At 41.4% G+C, this 18,953-nt stretch overlaps 2 protein-coding genes across 13 annotated transcripts in view; one reads left to right on the top strand and one right to left on the bottom strand.

Annotated features, from left to right (window-relative positions):
* Window positions 1-18,118, bottom strand: part of TRAK2 (trafficking kinesin protein 2) — a 63,935-nt gene extending 45,817 nt beyond the window's left edge. For 2 of the 11 annotated variants that reach the window (XM_087435612.1, XM_087435606.1), the window contains exons 1-4: window positions 17,915-18,118; window positions 9,606-9,647; window positions 8,830-8,936; window positions 7,983-8,029 (exon numbers count right to left, since the gene is read on the bottom strand). The gene's annotated coding sequence lies outside the window, so the exon portion shown is untranslated. Of the gene's footprint in view, window positions 1-7,982; window positions 8,034-8,712; window positions 8,937-9,605; window positions 9,648-17,914 lie in introns of those variants that run through there. The other 9 variants (XM_087435611.1, XM_087435603.1, XM_087435613.1 and 6 more) reach the window with 7 other exon arrangements.
* A 278-nt stretch (window positions 18,119-18,396) lies between these two features.
* Window positions 18,397-18,953, top strand: part of STRADB (STE20 related adaptor beta) — a 28,831-nt gene continuing 28,274 nt past the window's right edge. For both annotated transcript variants that reach the window (XM_087435615.1, XM_087435614.1), the window contains exon 1: window positions 18,397-18,545. The gene's annotated coding sequence lies outside the window, so the exon portion shown is untranslated. The remainder of the gene's footprint in view (window positions 18,546-18,953) is intronic.

Consider the following 18,953-nt stretch of genomic DNA (forward strand, 5'->3'; position numbering starts at 1 on the left):
CCATAGCCAAGAAGTGGAAGCAACCTAAGTGTCCCTCGACTGACGATTGGATTAAGAAAATGTGGTATATATATACAATGGAATACTACTCAGCCATAAAAAAAGACAAAATCGTCCCATTTGCAACAACATGGATGGGCCTGGAGCGTATTATGTTAAGTGAAATAAGCCAGAAAGAGAAAGACAAACACTGCATGATCTCACTCATATGTGGAATATAAACCAACACACGGACAGAGAAAACTGGACTGTGGTTACCGGGGCAGCGGGGGTGGGGGGTGGGCACAAGGGGTGAAGGGAGTCATATATGTGGTGATGGACAAACAAAAATGTACAACCCAAAATTTCACAATGTTAGAAACCATTAAAACATCAATAAAAAAAAAAAGATTTATAAGAAAGCAAATCTACCACGCGAGGACAGGGCTTTCTGTCCTATACATTTGGAGATGTAATCTTAGATGTTGCTTGTGCTTGGCATTTCATTTCAAGCCAAATATTAAAGAAGGTTTGAAGAAAATTTTAGCCTGATGTCTTGTTTGGAAAAGATAATGAATTTATATTCTTTGAAGTAATTCAGCCCAAATTATTGAAGTCGAAAGGGATACTATTTCTCTATACTTTCCTCAATAAAGTGAATAGGAACAGAATTGGTGACTGCTAATAATTATCAGTGAGTCATTGGGGTCTTCAAATCACTCAGAGGTAAAACCACCACAGCAACACTGAAGAAGGTTTTCTAGGTAAGGAACCACTTATGAGTCAATGACTAATTTTACAGAAAAGCAGCCATTAATTATACAACCATGGCTGCACATTCCATACTTTACCTTTCATAAGATTAGGCAAATAATCCAAAGGCAAAAGGATATTAGGGATCTTTTCAAGAAAGCAAGGTCTAGTCATTATCAGAAGCCATTCTGTTTCATATTTCACATCTATATCCTCATCAAAGTACAATGACAGTTATCAAAATATGACCCCAATCATGAGGAAAATGTTACATCATGCTTTCCTATTTACTACTTTAAAAAGTTAGGAAAGCAGGATTTAAAAGAAAACGTTAAAAGATAATATTTTATGGTGCTTAAATAATTAAATTTTACCCATCCAGAAACGTCACACATCCAGTGTGTGGGAGTACCAACTATGGCATCTAATAAAGGTTATCACTATCTCTGGATTTTATTGTCAAATTCTTAGAAGTCTAATATTAACCATGTTAGTAGACGTGTTTCCCCTTCCCATTTGGCCTTAGAATGAGTTACACAGATTGGTATTCAGAAGTTAAAGTCAGAAAAGTTATAGCACCTTTGTATTTGTAAAGGACTATGAAATAACACATACTATATAACCCCCCTTTTATTTTCACAGACTTTTCATTACTTCTCCATATTCCCTAATTAGTAGTAATAAAACTGAGAAATCTACACTTAATCCCTCTGTGCCTCAGTTTCCTCATTTATAAAATGGGGACAATAATACTAACTATCTTACAGGGTTGTTATGGGGATTAAATGAGTTACTATCTATAAAGCATATATAACAGTACTTGGTGCACAGTAAACATTATTTATGTGTTAAATACAAATTTAAATAGATCAGAAGGTAGAATTATAAAATACAAACAATACCATTTCAGGGTACCTGGTCACCTGGACACAGACTTAGAAGATACATGATTCAGATGAGTTCCTACTCGTCCACATTGCTAACAGCTCTAGCTCTCAAAAAGCACATACTCTTACAAAAACCATGGGTATATATCTCACCTGGAACTGCCGCCCAGCAATAATTCAGGAGTTCTGACACTTAAATTCTTACCAAAGGCAATCCTTTCTTGTCACTAACTACTGGTCTTAGAGAAACTCTTATAAAAATTTCCCCCAAATAAAAAGCCCATGGTGGGAATGCAGACTAGCACAGCCATTTAAAGGAACCATCAGAGACTATGGAGTCAAATTAAGTGCCTATGTACCCTAAGACCCAGCAATTCTGCTCCTGGGCATATCTACCCCAAATAAATTTTTTTTAAAACGTATGGAAGTCCTACTGTTCTTTGCAGACTACTGATCATATAATGATTATTGCATCTCTTCAATCCTGAACACCGGCCTAGACAGGAAACATTAGCTGGAGACAATGTATGCAGAACTAGCAGTCTCTGCAATGTAAAACTATGTGGGCACAGTTTCCGACAATTTCTTAAAAGGCCATGTTGGGCCGGCCCTGTGGCTTGGTGGTTAAGTGCGCACGCTGCAATGCTGGTGGCCCGGGTTCGGATCCCGGGTGCGCATCGAGGCACCACTTCTCCGTCCATCCTGAGGCCGAGTCCCACATACAGCAACTAGAAGGATGTGCAGCTATGACATACAACTATCTACTGGGGCTTTGGGGGGAAAAAATAAAATAAATAAAATCTTTAAAAAAAAAAAAAAGGCCATGTTGCTTTTATATTACTACCTAGCTTTTCTAAAGCAGTGTAACTAGATGTCAACTAAGGAAATGGTAAAAAAAACAAGTGGGAGTAACCCTCAATGTTGACATTTTCAGGTGTTTGGTTATCTGGTAAAAGCCTGGAAGGGAAAAGTATTTAAGTTCAAAGATGACAAGAGTTTAAAAGTGCATGGTGCATAATAAGCTACATTCCATAAACCTCTCTCTCATCTGATGAAAAACAAGCTATACTGGAAATTTCCATTCACCTTCTCTCTCTCTCTAAAACACACAAACACAACACAACACACACATACGCACGTGTGCATCTTTGTTTCTCATTATAAATAAAGTAATATGTTCATTTAAAAAAAAACCTACGCAGTAGATAAAACGCAGAATCAAATGAAAGCAACTTTTAATCTTTTGCCATCTTTCACTGGGAGACAGAATGTTAACATGATATTTAGCAGCCTACTCATTATCTTTCCATGTCAACATATTATCAATCTATGCCATCTTTTTTTTTTGCTGAGGAATATTTGCCTTGAGTTAACAACTGTTGCCAATCTTCCTCCTTTTGCTTGAGGAAGATGGGCCCTGAGCTAACATCTGTGTCAATCTTCCTCTATTTTGTATGTGGGTCGCCACCACAACATGGCTGCCAACGAGCGGTGTAGGTCTCTGCCTGGGATCTGAACCTGGGCCGCCAAAGTGGAGCGTGCCAAACTTAACTGCTAGGCCACAGGGCCGGCCCCTATGCCATCATTTTAATGTAATTCATTTCCAAATTACACAGTATTCAGAATATACAATTATATAACCACTGATAGTTTCCATCAGTGACTTTCTCACAATTAACAGGTTATCCATCCACTTGAAAACTCAAGAATCCATAACAAGGATCAGCAAACTTTTTTGTAAAAAGCCAGGCGGTAAATATTTCAGGCTTTGCAGCCATATAAGGCTCTGTCACCTATAATCTTTGTTGGTTTTTTTCCAACCCTTTAAAAATGCAAATACCATTCTTAGCTTACAGAACTGGCTGGATTTGGCCCAAAGGCTATAGTTTGCTGACGTCTGGTCTACACCCTAAATCATGGTATTTTTGCACCACGGAATGAAAGACTACAATGATGCCAAACTCATAGAAAATACAACAAATAGATGAATAAACAGTATCAACATCATCTTTTCAAAACTCTACTTCTAGACAGAAATTCCATCTTTTGCTTGACGTCCCAGAGTGACAATGAGTATCAGAGACAGTAGATATATAAAAGTCCTTAAAATAGCATTGACTACAATTATACATCCCTAGTTTTATGCCTCTTCCCACCACCCATTTTTTTCAAACTCGTTTCTATAAAAGATCATCATTAGCTTAGAAATATGAAAAACAAAGCAATTTATTATTTGACAGTCGAAAATAATTTAGTGATGTCATATGGTAGTTTAGTCAAAGGAAACAGGATAGAAAATAGCTCAAAAACACTAAATGCAAACTCCAAAGGGTAGGCTTCAGTATCACATTCACAAAATAGTCTTGATTTATTCCTCTAAGAGAAAGAGTAACTTGATACTTAAACTCTAGCTGAAATTCTGTATCCTTTTAAGACAGTACTGTCTTCTCTGTACCCTCTGGCAAAAGAGCTACACAATACTATAAAATATATTCAATTCTAACATCGCAAAGGTTTTTTCAAGATAGGGTTTTCTTATAACTTCTAAAGAACAGAGACTGAATTTAGTATGAATTATTTAATTCTTTGAATGTTTGATAAGTGGAGAAAATAAGAGGTACTAGAAGAGCTATTATTATCAAATTATACCTAATAAGGGACACCTTTCATCATCTTAACATCTGACAGAAGAGCTCCTTGAGGAAAATCCATGGAAAAGCCACTTACAGTGGAAGGGGAGGCCTTGCAGCATCCAAAGGAAGGCTAAGATGCTCTGCAGAAGACTCAGGAAATAATTGTTTTTTCTTTCTCTGGAGAGGGAGAGGGAAGGGACGGGAAAGAAGTCTCATCCAGATGGCAGTGGCTCAGGGGCCACAAGAACACCAGGAATTTGCCGAAATCTTAGGGAGCGTTTTGGCTTCTCGATAACGGGACACTCACTGAAGGTTCAGGTCAACTACTTAGCTCTTAAAGGCTCTGTCTGGACATCCGGGTTACAGACATATAAAATATGAGCTCACAAGAGCAGTTGCTGTCAAGAATTCTTATTTCAGGATATTAATAAAATCATCATAGTTACTGTACTTTTAAATCTTTGTTTTAAAACAGAAAATTATATCTTTTTGACTAAAGTAATGGTTAAAAAAGGAAAAAACAAATAAGGTCTTCAAAAATGAGTAATACACAGTGAATGGCATTATAGAGTTTGTGGATTTCCTGTTCTCTTAACCAATAATGGAGGGAAACATCTTGAGCAAAAGCATTTTATACAATACAATACAATTGATTCCGTGAGTACTAAATACGTACTATACTTCTAGAATCAAATAAATTCTTCAAATAAATCCAACAAATCAGAGAGTATTTTCTTTCAGTGTTGACTGGCAAAATTTAGGTATTAGACTAAATCAAAAGACACCATCACCTGAAAACCTACAAACTCTTCGCAGAAGATTAAGAAATAAATCGAACAGACATAATCATGATGGCAGACTTAAGAATATCACTGTATAATCTGCTCTTCAGATCAAATAGATAAGAAGACCCCAAGACACAGCACTTTCATATAGCAGTAAGGTAAACACAAATTTTAAAAACAGAAATAATTCAAGAAGAGGCAGAAAATCTGTGTCCTCATTTCTCTTTGTACCCTAACAATAAAATGTAAACTTGCTTTTGCTGGCTTAAGATGACCCTAAATCCTTCAGTTATTCAGTTATTTTTTTTGTGAGGAAGATTAGCCCTGAGCTAACATCCCATGCCAATCCTCCTCTTTTTTTCTGCTGAGGAAGATTTGCCCTGGGCTAACATCCATGCCCATCTTCCTCTACTTTACATAGGACGCCGCCACAGCACATCTTGACAAGCGGTGAGTCAGTCTGTGCCTGGGATCCACACCTGTGAACTCCGACCCAACGACATGGAGCACATGAACTTAACCGCTAGGCCATGGGGCCGGCCCCGCTTCAGTTATTTTACACTTATGATACTCAAAGCCTTCAGGAGAAGTTCCCAGAAGGTGCCAAAAGAAAACTGTAGGCAGCAGAGCTCTTCAGATCAACACAGTAATCAGTGGCAGCAGGACAGGCAATCTTATATGACCAGGAACAGGGTGTAACTTAAAATGTGGGTGAGCGATGGTCAGGACAGAAGAATACTTATTATAAACATATTTATAAACATACGTAATTCTAGAATGATTCTAGAATTCTGCAAATCTAAGACATATAAGCATTTTAGTAATGTTATTCTACTAGGCAAGAGATGTTCAAACTATATTATAGTTGAGACATAAGAGTCACTGTTTTTTAAACCAGCTGTTACAACCAGCTCCAGGACTTCAAGATAAAGTTACCTTTTGAGGGAGAATTGACATGTAATGAATGATTCTGGTTTGCCAATGAAATCCAGGAAACAAATAAGAACAGATAAATTTTTTGAGCTGTGGCTACTGGCTATCTGCAACTCAGGAGACAAGGGGATTCTGAACTTGATGGATACAGCAACCAGGTGGCTGAGGAAATTGAGGAACCCTCTTCCTCCACCTGCCTTTCATAGCTGGTATCTCCAGTTCTTCAGGATTCCCTCATGAGCCCTCTCCTTTCTCTCCTCAGAATCCTCATCTACTTCAAAGGCCTTAATTTCCAATTATAAGATAATTACTCCCCAAGTCTCTATCTTCAGCCCAAATTGGCATTTCTTGACTTTAAACTGGAAATCTCAATATCAATTTATAAACAGTACCATAAATTCACCACATTCTAAACTGAACTCATTAGCCTTCTCTCATGAAATCTGTCTTTTCGAATTCTATTAATTAGTTAATATTATCAATTCACCTGATCAGCAGAGCCAAAAATCTAAGAATCATCTTTCTTCCCAATCCCTGCTTCCCATGCAGTCACCAATTCCTGTCAATTTACTCTCCAGGCCGACTGCTATGGCCTTAGTTCAAGCCCTTCTCTCCGTCCGTGGCTACTGCAATAGCTTCCCACCTGGTCCTCCAGCCTCAGCCTTCTCTCCTCTGAGCTGGAGTGGCTCGTGGATGCATACTGCTACGCAGCCCACCCCATTCCCTTAGCTTACTGTACCTTATGCTTCAAATGTCCTCCACCTCTAAAAGCACACACAGAAAAAAAACTTCCAATAACTTGGTTTCTCATGCAGATTTTCCGGTAAGGGAAAAATATACTAACTATAGCAATCAAACATGCAGTTTACTTGACAGTTCTACTGTATATGAAGAGCAGACATTCTGGCTTATCACTCTTTAGTGAGTCTGCTTAATGTCTTTCCTCCAGGCCTGATCAACTCTGAGTACACTGAGAAAACTTTAATTTCTAGACCTGAACAATTGAAGAAGAGACACCACTGTCACGTGAGACTTTTCCTGAGCAGAAACTAGCTCTTTTGACTCCGAAAGCAAAAAGAAAACCTCTTAAACTCATGACTTTATTGTAGAATATACCAAATGAAACTAGTACTACAGAAGTTTTCTAAGATCAGCTTATAATGGTAAACGACTGATAAGAAAGACACAAGAGGTTTCTGTGTTTCAAATGAAAAATACATGATAAAGAAATATATTCTCAATTATGTTCTAAAGTCAGTCTTTCCTAATAATAATAGTTAACACAGATGGAGCACTTACTATGTGCTAGGCATTGGATTAAATGCTTTATGCACATGAACCGTTTTTAATCCTCACAACAGCCCCATGATGTAGATATTATTATTGTCATCATTTTATAGATAAGGAAACTGAAGCTTAGAGGTTACGTAACTTGCCCAAGTTAGTAAGAGCCAAGAACCAAACCCAAGACTGTTTTCCCAATGCTTGGGGCCTCTAACCTCTGAGCTCTACTGGCAAGAGACTTGGGGGCAGGGGGAGGGAAGCAGTGAACGTGTATAGTCTGAAAAAGCCTCAGAGATAATTCAAATACAATCCTATCTCTCCACTCCACTCTGTAAAAACACCTACTGATTACTGAATAAAGAAAAAAAAAAAAGCAAGTAAGCCCTAATTTGCTCTTAAGTGGTTTATATTTGCTTTCAGAAATGAGTCATCTGATCTCAAAGTTGGCTGTTATTTACTATGAAGCAGAATATGTGTTTTTATGTATATCATATGTTTCTTTAATAAGACAACTCCAAATCTGAGTCGGATTTTGCCTTTAAATGGGCTATTCTACAGCATCAAGAAAATAATATAGAAGTATTACTGTAAATTACAAACAATTCTGTAACTTGTTCTGAGTGGTTAAAAATAATAAGTGGAATATAGACCAAAATAAATCCTTATTCCAATAAATTAAGTCCATCTATATCTTAATATCTTGCAAATGCCAGGCATTCAATAAATACCTGTTAGATGAATGAATCAATCTGGAGTCAGGCTACATCCTTGCCACCTGTCTTAGGGAGAAAAATGAAACTACGTGAGAAACATAAGACTGTTACAGCTTTTGAAAACTGAAGGCTTTCTTAGCCCAATTTACAAAAAACTGCACAGGCCCCTCATGGTTTCAGTGAGAGATGCGAGCATCGGTGCAGGGCTGTATCAATTAAGCCCATCAGTTACACTGAGTCGCAAACATTCCCTAGAGATGGGTTTGACAACACTGTGGCAAAAATCGTTAGCACTCCCCCTGCCCTCTGTGGTTTTCTTATTTTAAAAACATTGGTAGTAAGATGTTTTCCCCCTAAAGATAAGACATGGTAATGAGAAAAGTCCAACAAACTGCTATGGGAGGGGTTAGACAGAATGGACTGAAAAGAATTTGATGACTCAGGGTCATTACTATGACTAGTAATTGCTGTATTATAATATAGTGACTATAGTGATATCGTCCAAGATTATAAGCTTTTAAAAGTTCTTTCTCCCCACACTTAAGGGTCTCAAAATTGCTCATTTGTTGGAGATTTTAAGTGTACTTCTAATTTTGTTTTCGGCCTCACTGTGAGGCCATCAACCATTACACTTTACTGTTGCCAGCTGGCCTCTCCCCTTTCCAACTTGCTGTTGGCTGAAAAACCAGATAACCAGGTTATCAGAGAACCCAGAAGGTGTCTGCTTGAGACTGAACTCCAGGACCTGTTTTTCAACCCGCGGCTGGTTCTTCAGTGACCTCTGCCTTTCATGCCTCCAGCACAAGGGATTTCGTCGGCTTGCTTCTCTTCCTCTGGCACTGTCGCCAAGTGCTTTTCTCACCTGGCACTCCTTTCCCTGGGCTGGCCGTGAATACACACGGTCCTTTCTTCACTGCCTCCCAAGAAAAGCATAGGTCCTCCTCTCTTTTGTGAGAATCCTGTTAATCGCTACAGAGAAATACAGAGTGGATTACAAAGGTGGAAAAAATGGTTAGGAAATCTTAAAATTTTTCATTATGATTTTCCTCCTTAATCAGTGTTTATTGATTCCCCTTCTTGGCTGCTCCCAGAAGACTATGTGCTCACTTTCTTCCTTGCTGCACTGTGAGCTCCTTGAATGAAGGTATCTTATTTTTGTATGCCCCAAACCTAAAAGCCACTGACACATAGTAGGCTCACAATACACGCCTAACTATAAGCTTAATGACTAAAAATGTCAATGCTTCTGAATTACAGAAGTAATTTAACGAACAAAATTGATTATTAATACATTTCAGTCTAACATCAACTAAATAATTTGCCTTGAAAAACAAAATCCAGCTAACAGTAAACATTCAAAAGAAAGCATTGTATCTGCTTTATGAAAAACTCTGTATAAGAGTTTGTTGTTAAAAGGGTGATTTATAATTTTTATAGCAATAACACAGTGCCCACTTTTCTTGCAATAACTAAAAAGAACTAGTTATCAGTTTCATAGGAAAGCTAAAACTGAATCTTTGGCTCATTGCTTAGTTTTATCACCTTATCCACTAAGAATCTGCAGCTGTTTACGAATGTATTTAAAATAAGCCCCACATCAAATGAGAAATGATTAAATATCTTCTCAAAAAAACTCACAATTGCTAACGTAAGTCTCATCTGTAGTCTTCAATTTTGTGACTAAAAATAAAACAAAGGCAAATTCAGTGGTTTAGCCTAGTAGTAGCTAAAAAGATGAGAATGGTTGAAAAGAAATTTTTTGTTTTTAAGTTGTTAAATTATGGGCTTTAGGAACAGTAGTACCATCTCAGAGACATTGTAGTTGGTTTCCAGTCTCCTCCTCTTCCTTTCTTCCTTCAGACAGAGAGTGCTTTTTCTTAACCAACAAGCTTCCCTTTGTTTTGATTTATACCTCTGGCCTGAATAAGCCCAAAGCACCACACACAACACGCCTGTGACTGAAAGCAGTGAGAGCAGAAAGCAGAGCTTTGGCGGTTGGATCCCAGATATTTAACTTTACATAACTGATGAATTTTTGAGATTTCATTTTCTAAGCTGACATGCATATTAAACATAAAGAGTAGTTAAGTTCTCCTGAAAAGGTCAACAAAACTACGTGGAATGGGACCCTGCCAAAAATTCGGTCATCAACCATGGCATGCCTTCCATTATCCTCTTCAAAGTCCCTCTTTTCCGAGAAATTCCCTACCACATCTTTCTCACTCATCTCTGAACCTCTGTCTGTTCTCCATCTCTCCTACTCTCATTCTTCCCACCAATAAATCCACATAATCTATAGCTAGCTTTCTCTCCAAATGCTGAGAATTAAGTACAAATATAATCTCAATCATGCACTTGCACACTTGTTGACAAGACTGTAAATTAGCAATCCTCTTAGAAGAGGAGCTGGGTGGCTGGAACACAGAAGGGGAGAGAAACTTATTTTTCATCATTTACCTGTCAATTTTTCTACCATGTGTGTATGTCCATCCAGTTAAAAAATAATGAAATATATGTTACCTCAAAGTCTCTCCTCCTGCCTTCTCTAAACTTGGCTCCACTGGTTCTCCTTATCCTTCACTAGCTTCATCCTCTTCCTTGCCCTCTTATTATGCTCAAAATCTTCCATTTTATTAAAAACAGATAAAATAAAATTTTAAAAATCTCTCTTCCCCAAGACTCTGGGTTTCCCTCTGGCTACTGCTCTCTGTCCTTAGCCAAGCTTCTTCAGAGAGTATTTACTCTCATTCTCTTTTCCCCCTCTCATACACACCTCAACCCCACTACAATCTGATTTTTCCTGAAAACACCTTGCCTGCAGTCACCAAGAGTCCCTGCCAACCAATCCAACCATACCTTCTTAGTTGTTATCTCACGTCATCTCTGGGTCAGTATTGTTGACTCCTCCCTACCTCAACTTCCCCCCTGTGGCTCTCCTGGAGCCTACACCTTACCAAGAATGCTCTTTTCTCAAATCCCTTCATTGCATCACCCAGCTCCTTCTCCTTGATGCTTAAATATTGGTGTTTCTCAGAGTTCCAACTGTGACCATGTTCTTTATTGTTACTGTTTTTCATTTACCTTTGTGCCAACCAACCTACCACAGATCAAACTATCTCTTTAGCGTTAATAACTCCCAATCTGGCTCTTCAGATCAGACTTCTTCCTGAGCTCCACTCAATTTTCTCACAGGCTGATTATGATCCCCTGAATTGATCCACTGAACAGTAGATGCCTCCCTTCTCTCACCTTGCCACATCCAATCCATTACCAAATCCTGTACAGTCTAATACCAATATATATCTCACACTTATCCACTTCTCTTCATCCCCTCTTCTATCATCCTAATTCAAGCTGTCAACATCTCTTAGACTATGAACCAACCTCCTAACAGGCCTCCATACTTAACCTCCTGCTCCTCTCTATTCTCTATAAGGAAACAAGAATAATGTTTCTAAAACTAAACTCCTTAAAAAAAAATTTAACAGGTTCTCTATAATACCTAGAATAAAATCCACACTTCAAATCACAGTCTACAAGGTCCGACCTAGTCTGGCCCCTGACTCCTTTTCCTCCCTCATCTTGCACCATTCTCCTCCTTGCTCATCCTCAGCCAGAGACACAGGCCTTCTGTCACTTCTTTTTACTGCATCATCACACTCTCTCCTATCTCTGGGCTTTTGTAGCTATCCACTCTACCTTGAGTACACTTTCCTCTTGTTGTTTATATGGTAACTACTTCTCACCCTTCAGGTCTCAGCTGAAAAGTCACCCTCAGGGAGAAGTCACCAGTCCACCTGATCTAAAGGAGCCTCCCCTGCCACCTTTACATTCTAACTCAGCATCTAATTTGTTTCTTTCACAACATATGTTACAATTTACTTCCTAAAAGTCCTCTTCCAGGAAGGAAGGGGGAAGGTGCTATCTTCTCCCTTTGCTCCTCCTTGCTGATCAGAATGGGAATATAATGGCAGGAGCTCAAGCAAGTCAATAAATATTTGTTGTTGAAATGAGCTACTGGGGGCCGGCCTGGTGGCGTAGTGGTTAAGTTCGCATGCTCTGCTTCCGCGGCCCGGGGTTCACAGGCTCGAATCCTGGTTGTGGATACGCACCGCTTATCAAGCCATGTCTCGCGGCGTCCCAGATATAAAAAAACAGAGGAAGATGGGCACAGCTATTAGCTCAGGGCTAACATTCCTCAGCAAAAAAAAAAGAGGAGGATTGGCAACAGATGTTAGCTCAGAGCCAGTCTTCCTCACACACACAAAAAAGAAATGAACTATTAACTAAACTGGTGGGTGACTTCTTTCACCATTAACACACAATTTATCAACTCCATTGTTAAACGACATAGTGTAACACTCTTAAATTAGACCCTATTTTATTTGAACTATTCCTTCCTTCTTCATGACTTGTCAGAAAGCTTTCTAAAGAGACAGAACTCGAAGTCTGGCAAACACAGAGATATACGGATAAGCTTCAAAGACCTCAATGATCTTTACAACATGAATTAGTTCCACCTCTATATCACGGGTAGACTTTGTATGCTTCATTTTCTAGCATGAATAAACCATAATACCGGGGGGTTAAACAGGATATCCTCAAGGTTACATGAGTCAGCAGTTAAGTTAGGAATTAAGTCAGAACATTAGATATTAAGAAGCCATTTATAAAAGAAATTTCAATAAAATGATCTCAATTAACAACTGGTCAATCAGCTGCTGATTGGACAGTTTTCAATAAATGCCTCTTGAATTTAACTAAGTACTGGAAAGAGAAAAAGTAGTATACAACAGCCTTTGCCCCAAAGGAGGTTCAAGACCTAAGAAATCTAAAATCTAGTGGGGAGAGCTCTAATGATCTCCACAATCTAGATTAGATATAAGATCTAATGGTCTAAGAAATCTAAGAAAACAAGATACCACCAGATAAGTAAGTATTTAATGAGTATTAGAACAGAATTGTTCTACAGATAGTGAGAGGAGAGTTCTTTTCTAATTGAAGTTGTCTGGCTTCACATAGGAGTAAGACTTCAGTGGGTTCCTCAAGGATGGAAAGATTTGGATAGTGAGAAATGGGGGTACTGGGTAGGTAAAGGACAAAGGAAAAAAAGAGGCCCCAAAGCAAACAGCAGACAGAGCCAGTTTGGCCACAGTGTACAGACCAATTTAAGTGGGAATGATTATGGGGAAGGTACTTAGAGCTTTAAATTTGACTAGTTTAGATGAAAAAGTCTGAACTTGAACCCACAGGAAACAAATTTCTAAATGCAAAGTGACATTTGCAAAATAAATCTGGAGTCACGATACAGGATAAATTTCAGGAATACAGAGATTAGAGACAAAAACAATTAAGAAATTTTGTCACATTATGCCTGGATTATTGTAATAAAGGCATAAACTAGATGAATGGAAACAGTAAGAAGGATTTGTGAGACTTTGAAGACAGGACTTGTTAACTGATTAGTTGGAACTAGACAAACTTTATCCTCTCCTGAAAGATAATTGCTACATCTAGTATACACCTCAATCATTCGGCTTAAAATCTCACAATTTTCTTTGCCCCTCACTCCCTGAGAGTTCTCTTCCCCAGACATTTGCCATTCCCCCGTCCTCCAAACTGGCTTCTCCAAACACACAATATATTCCAGCCAAAACAAAGGGTTGCATTTACTAGTTCTCAGGACACAACAAGAAATTCCCAATCCTGTAACTTTGTTCATGCAATTTCTTCTGTCTTTAATGTCCTCTCCCCCTTCTAGATATTCAAAGTCCAGCCATTCTTTACAGCCCCGTTCAAACGCCACCTTTTCTACCAAGCTTCCCCAGAGGCCCCAACTCAAAGTAAGTATTGCCTCCCAATACTTCCCACCATTCTCTAAAACACTTATTTTTTTTTTTCACCTTATAATTGGTTCCTTAACTCCTCTGATAAACTGTGTACTTACTATGGCAAACACACCCAACTTATTTTTGTATTCCACCCTCCTGCTTTCATAGGCAGTCGAAGATCTTGGTAAACAATATATGGCAACAGCATCGTATAACTGCTAAAAGCACAGACTCTGAAAACAGATTGCTTGAGTTTGAATCTTAACACTGCCGTTTATTAGCTATGTGACTCCAGGCAAGTTACATAACCTCTCTGTGTTTCAATATCTTCATGTATAAAATGGAGATCATAATAGTTGATATTTCATAAGGTTGTCAGAGGACTTGGCTTAGAACAGTGTAGGCACCATAAAAGTGCCTATTAAATGCAGCGGAAAAATACTGAATGTTCTGTAATATTTGAGTAAAGCTTTATTTATTTATGGAAAGCAAAATGTCAAAAGCAAAGTGAGTCTCTAGGTACAAAACAGGTATATAAATCTTATGTACGCCCTAACAGTTAGCTGTGCCCTTTAAAATCTTCCTTATGTTAACAATGGCTCTGTTTTAGTTTGACATTTCAATATTCTGAGATCTTTAGTTCAGCTTTCTGTACCAATAGACACCTAATTGGTTTCCTTGCCTCCAGTCTTACCCCCTTTAATTCATCCTCCACAAGGCTCACAGAGTAGTCTTTCTAAATTGCGGATCTAATGTTTTTCCACCACCACAAACCCCTCCATTCCATCGCCCTTAGGATAAAGTTTAAACCCCGCAGCATCTCACACAAAATCATCCTAATACGGCCCCAGCCTAGTCTCCAGCTTCATCTCTCAACACTTCTCACCACGAAACCCAATCACCTGGCCATACTTCAAAGGCTTTTTGTGAGTCATTCCTTTTGCCAGAACACCCCTGTATTAGTTTGCTAGGGCTGCTATAACAAAATACCTCAGACTGGGTGGCTTAAACAACAGAACTTCATTTTCTCACAGTTCTGGGGGCTACAACTGCAAGATCAAAGTGCTGACAGGTTTGGTTTCTCATGTGGTTGCAGATGGCCACCTTCTTGATGTGTCCTCACATGGTTTTTTCCTCTGTGCACACATCCCTGTTGTCTCTTTCTGTATCCAAAGTTCCTCTTTTTATAAGGACACCAGTCAGAATGGATTAAGACCCACCCTAAAGGCCTCATTTTAACTTAATTGCCTCTTTAATGGCCCTATCTCCAAATACAGTCACATTCTGAGGTTACGGGAGTTAGGGCTTCAACACACGCATTTGGGAGGGGCACAATTCAGCCCATAACAACCCCCTCTCCTTTTCTTTACCCAGGCTAATTTCCATTTGATTTTCCAAGACTGGCCAAGCCTTCCCACTCCAAGCTGATTTCACTGCCCTTTCTGTGTCCCCACAGCACCTCTGTATGCTGCTCTCTGTGTGCTATCCTATTAACACACTGTCACAACTGGCTCTTTCCCTCTTCAGACTGTATTCCATAAGAGCAGAGACTAAATCTCTAGCACTTAGCACAGTGTCTGGCCCATCAAACGTATTTAATAAAGATTTGATTATTAACGGAAAGTAGAATAAAGAACATGAACATTAAAGAAAAGCAACCGCAGGTTCAAATCCTGGCTTTAACATTTACTTATCTTGTGACTTTGGGCAAGACACTAAATGCTGAACTTCCATTCTATATAAGGTAGTTTTAAAGATAAATGACCTAACTGTAACAAAAGCATCCAGGTGAGGGGCTGGTACACAGCAGGTGCTCAATAAATGTTAAAGTAAAGATTCTGAGATTGCCTGGGTTTGACACTCAGTTCCATCCCCCAGTAGCTGAAGGACCTTGGGTATGTTAACTTATCCTCTGCTTCAGTTGCCTATTTATAAAGATACCTCATAGTGCTACTGTGAGGATGAGTTAATATAGGTAAACATTTAGATGGGTACCTAACACACAGCAAGTATTATATAAATGTTTCCTATTATTACATGAACACTGCAGGTCTGAACAACTATGACTGAAAACCACGGATAATTCAGTTCCTTCAATTACTTTCATTTTAAATGTGAGTATTACCTCGATGCCTCACATTTCTCACCAACTAAACATGACAGCAACTAAAGAGGTTCAAAAACTGGTACAGATGATATAAATAAAGCTCAGAATAAACATGAAATAATACATTATCATCTGTCTCATACCTTATATTGGTGTTGAACATGTTTTGGGTATTGAAGTAAAATTTTTAAGAAACAAGTTTTTCTACTTTGTGACTACAGATTTTAACCATCTTCATGGAGATTAATAATCCTTGGCTCATATTTTCAATTGTAGAATCACTGAACCTTTGAACTGGAAAGGACTTTTGCGATGAAAATCTCATCCTATCATGTCTCACATAAGTAAACTGAGGTGGATTTGGAATGGGCTTTTAGGGTCTTAACAAGCAGAGCTCTAGGGGGGATAGGAATTGCAAGCAGAGAGAATAACTTGTTAAAAAGTACTATTGCAGGGGTTCAGGACTTATTCTAGACGTCCAAGGTGTGCAGGAACCAATGTATTAGGTGTCATTAGGAAATAACGCTGGAAAATCCTTTTTTTTTTTTTTTTCCCCCAAAGCCCCAGTAGATAGTCGCATGTCATAGCTGCACATCCCTCCAGTTGCTGTATGTGGGACTCAGCCCCAGGATGGACGGAGAAGCGGTGCCTCGGTGCGCGCCCGGGATCCGAACCCGGGCTGCCAGCATCGGAGCGCACGCACTCAACCACCAAGCCACAGGGCCGGCCCTGGAAAATCCTTTTTAATCGTCCAATTTTTAAGGTCAGTAATTTCTGAAGTACTTGTACAAGTTACCTGACCTGTAACTTTGAAGCAAGGCAGATCTAGGTTTGAATCTGCACTTGTTACATAAACAAAGTCTTTGATCCTCAGATTAGTGCAACAGGGTTATTATAGTGATTAAGTGAGCAAATGTACATAGAGCCCCTCACTGGGGTGCCTGGCTGATTGGAAGTAATCAAATGTTTCTTCTTTCCCACCCCTTCCATCATATGAATAAAAATCTGTAAAATAATAAAACACTGTCTTTCATATACCATGCACTGCTGAATGTCTTGAGACTTGTCGAACATAACTTTAAAAATAGAAAACTGGCATAACTGCTGAGATGATAAAGCGTCTTCATCCCTCCCCTTTCTCATCACCAAATGTCCTTCACAATTTGTTCTGAAGTGTCACGTCACCACCATCAACATGCTATTTGGAGATCACTGTAGCTCAGACTTCCAATTCTACAGCAAAGATTTGAATGTGGGGGAAAAATTTACTGAAATAGGTTTAAAAAAAAAAAACTGGAAGAGTCCATTTCATTTTATTCCTACGTCCATTCTAGCTTGACGAATTTCCAATGAAAAACTACTGGTATTCCTGCACAGAAACTGCAGGTTTAAATAAAAGGTTCGGGAGCAAGTACCTGAGTTCGCCACTATTATTAGGACCCAGAAATCCTTTAAGTGTTCGGGAGATTAACTTTATGTGGGTACTAAAAAGGACAGCTGCCAATATCCATTATTTAAGCTTGAAACTACAGCCAACTGTTGCTTTTAAAAGACGTGTGGTGTCTGGCTCAAAATCAATCTCAAGAAAAGCCCAACTCACTCAACGTAGGAAAAGCTCTTTCCAATACCCTCTCCTGTCGCTCACATCACAGATGGCGAACGAGGCTTAGGGTTTGACGTCCTGACACTAAAGCCGCTCATCGCTCAGGGACGGGGATGCTCTCCGGCAGAGGACGAGATTCTGCCAATCCTCGGAGGTGCAGCTGAGGTGAACCCGCAGGCCAGAGCCCGGCGCCCATCACTTCGCACCCACACTTGGAAACAACCCAATTTCCACCGCGGCGGGGGGAAAACACGGCGAGGACCCAGCCCTCCGGTACCCAGCCTCGGGCTCCGGTGTCCGGGCGTGACCTCCGGGGACCGGGAGGAGCGCGGGGCGGCGAGGCTCCTCCGCCTTCAGGGGAAGTTGGCAAGGGCAAGCTCGGGTAGTGCGCGGGAAGGTTACTCACAGGAACAGCCCGGCGTCCTGCGTCCTCCGCCCGCGCTCCCTCAGGGAGAAGCTTCTAAAGCGGTGGCAGCCTGAGAGCAGCAGCCCAAGCGGCCGCCGCTGCCACTAACCGCCCGGGCGTGGCACGGACGGGCGGGCGACTTCACAACATCATCTCTCGGCGACTTCACTTTCGCAGCGACGCCGGCTCAATGGCAGCCCCCGCACTATTGGCGAAGAGCGAAGAAGACCCACTCTCCCAGCAGCCTCCACGGCGCCAGCGCATGACCTGCTGGGAATTGTAGTTTCCTCTGGGCCCAGCCCCCTCACCCTCCGGAGTAGTTTTGCGTCGACCCCGCCCCCAAGCTCGGAGGCCCCGCCCCCTCGCAGCCTGGCCCTGGGGCCGGAGGCGGGGTCGCGACTCTGGGGCCGGGTGGGGCGAATCCCTTGCGGGCTGACTGCCTGGGGCTGGGGCAGAGGTCCGGGCCGGCTGTCCCCGAGCGGGTCGCGCCGCCCTTCCGTGCCCCGCGGCCCGCGCTGGCAGCGGGCCTTGCGCGCTCGCCTTGCCCCTCGGCGGGCCGGGCTCCTGCGCCCGCCCAGGCCCCGCACCGCCGGCCGCCTGAGGAGAGTCGCTGGCCGCGGTCGCCGCCAGGGTAATGAGGGGAGGCCGGGCCGGGAGGGCAGGGTCGGGGCCGGTGGGGACGTGAGGCAGTGCGGCTCGGCCCGCGCTCGCCCCGGGAGGCCCGAGGCTGGAACTCGCCGCCCCTCCTCGAGCCCGAGCCCGGGCCCGGCGGAGCCGTGCGGGAGTCCGGCCGGCGTGGCGGGCGGCCCCTGCGCCCGCGCAGCTCGGCTCGGCTCTGCCCGACCCCGGCGCCGTCCCCGCCCGCGCCCGGCGGCCGAGGCACCTGCGGGCGGGGGGCGGTGCCCGCGGGGCGGCGCGGAGCTCTCCCCGGCTCTCACCTCGGCCGCGCTCTCGGGCCTGCGGGGTCCCCGAACCCGAGACGCCCCCTGGTCCCGGCTCGGTGTGCCGCCTCTGCCAGGTCGCCGCAAGGTCCCCCCAA

The sequence above is a fragment of the Ceratotherium simum genome, chromosome 9 (assembly GCF_057802395.1).
Source record: "Ceratotherium simum simum isolate JZ-2026a chromosome 9, ASM5780239v1, whole genome shotgun sequence".
NCBI lineage: Eukaryota > Metazoa > Chordata > Mammalia > Perissodactyla > Rhinocerotidae > Ceratotherium > Ceratotherium simum.